Genomic DNA, 2,105 nt, shown 5'->3' on the forward strand with positions numbered 1-2,105 from the left:
TTAATTGGACAACTGCCTTCTACCACTTCAACATTTCAATCTTCCTGGCTACTTGCACAGTATTGTTAAAAGTAGAATAAATCATCTGACATGACTAGGTTTTAGGAAAATATGTGAGAGTCATTCAGGCACAAAATCAGTTTGAAATAGATGAAATTTTCCATCTGAGTGGCTTATACCAGGACAGAATGTTTCTAAGAGTGCAGTATTTTTAATCTTGTTTTAAAATAAATACTTTAATGTATAAATCACTCAATTGTAAAGGCACTTCAATTTTATTTTCCTTTAGTTTTGAGGTTTTGAAATTGCTCTGTGCAGTTCCAAGTAAAAGCTCTCAGATAAAACTTGCATGCCGAAAACCACCATCACAAATGTGCAAGTACAACTATAAATTTATACAACACTCAAGCTGTTTGTAGTTTGCAAAATTTGCTAATAAAATGCAGAAGTAGGGTTTCCATTTACAGTCGCTGGCACTGGCACTGCGTGTATATCTTTAGTGCAGGCAAAGATGGAAAATTCCATGCGCAGAGAATCTTTTGTGGATGCGACAGTTTGCTAATATCTTAATGAGTGAATTATGATAATTATAGAAATCGTAGCTTTACATTATTTGTGAAGTGTGCGCGTGTGTGTGTATGACAGCCTTCCCAGGCAAACACAGCCTTCTGATTCAGCAACATTCAGTGAGGAACATTTCTGTGCTAATAATACAAAATGGATCTTAAACTGCTGCATATTAATCAAATTCATTAAAGTACATTCATTAATTTGTGTATATAACAGCCAAACCGGGAATGTAGAGTTTGCTGATTTTGCACAAAATGCATGTATTAATGAATACTTAAACTTCCACATGAGTAATAGCTTTAAATTTTTTTTCATAAAACAAAATTTTAAAGGGTAATACTGATAATTATTTTTAAAAACTTTTCCACTTTCACTTCATTTTGTATTATTTAGCTTTAAGTGGAAAAAATAAATATAGAAGAAAATAATTAAGAAATAAAGGGTAAGCCCAAAAGATTGTAAAGAACAAAGAATATAAGATTGGGCAACATTAATATTAAATTTCCTACCTCTCCTTCAAATCAATTAAAAAAATAGGTTCAGGGAACCTTAGACACAGTCTAAAGTCATGTACAAAACATGAATTTGAAACTGTATTAGGAAAGAGACTTTCATTTCCTGTATGGAACTAGAGGTTGGGGGTGTGGCAAAGGAAAATAACAGCCATGAGGGTGCATCTGTATACTCGCATTTCTAAAACTAATGGAACATTTTTACATATGTCAGGAGAGCTAAGACTTGTATTAACAGTCAGTGACTAGTGCTGGCTTCGGCAGCACATTCACTAAAATTGGAATGATACGAAAATTAGTATGGCCCTTTCATAAGAATGACATGCAAATTTACATTCTATATATTTTTTTAAGAGGTAACCATGTGGTATGATAGATGCATTCATTAACTTGATTATGGTGATCATTTCAAAATGTACACATATCATCATGTTGTACACTTTAAATATATATAGTTTCATTTGTCCATTACTTGTCAATTTGTCAAAGTAGAAAAAAAAAAAACCAATCAGTAACTACCTTTCTAACATTTTGCCCTTCCAGTTCAGTTCAGTTCAGTTGGTCAGTTGTGTCTGATTCTTTGCGACCCCTTCTCCTCCTGCCTTCAATCTTTCCCAGCATCAAGGTCTTTTCCGGTGAGTCAGTCCTTTGCATCAGGTGGCCAAAGTATTGGAGCTTCCGCTTCAATTTCACCCTTTACCTGAATGCTAACTGCTCTGAAGACAAGACTCATTACTTTGTTCTCTGTAGAACTAAGCACAGTGCCTGGCATGTAGAAGGCACTCAATTAATACGAAATTTAAAATGACTATTGTACAAAGCAAAATATGGTAAGAGTTATATGAGAAGTATAAACACAACATTTACAGAGGAAACACTGGTGAAGCTTCGGGTTAGCGGCTGCGTGCTGATCTGCAAGCTTCCTGAGGACAAGACCCTCCAGTTCCCTCTCCCTCTCTGGTGTTCCAAAGAACCCTACTCCTGTGTGATTCGGGGGAGGGAAAGGGAGTGTGAAATTCCTAA

The 2,105-nt window shown here is 35.2% G+C and overlaps 1 pseudogene; it reads left to right on the top strand.

The window, feature by feature from the left end:
• The first annotated feature begins 1,330 nt into the window (after positions 1–1,330).
• Positions 1,331–1,431, top strand: LOC145540006 (U6 spliceosomal RNA; annotated as a pseudogene).
• The last annotated feature ends 674 nt before the right edge of the window (positions 1,432–2,105 follow it).

The sequence above is a fragment of the Giraffa tippelskirchi genome, chromosome 2 (genome assembly GCF_054371585.1).
Source record: "Giraffa tippelskirchi isolate mGirTip1 chromosome 2, T2T-mGirTip1v1.2.pri, whole genome shotgun sequence".
NCBI classification, from domain to species: domain Eukaryota; kingdom Metazoa; phylum Chordata; class Mammalia; order Artiodactyla; family Giraffidae; genus Giraffa; species Giraffa tippelskirchi.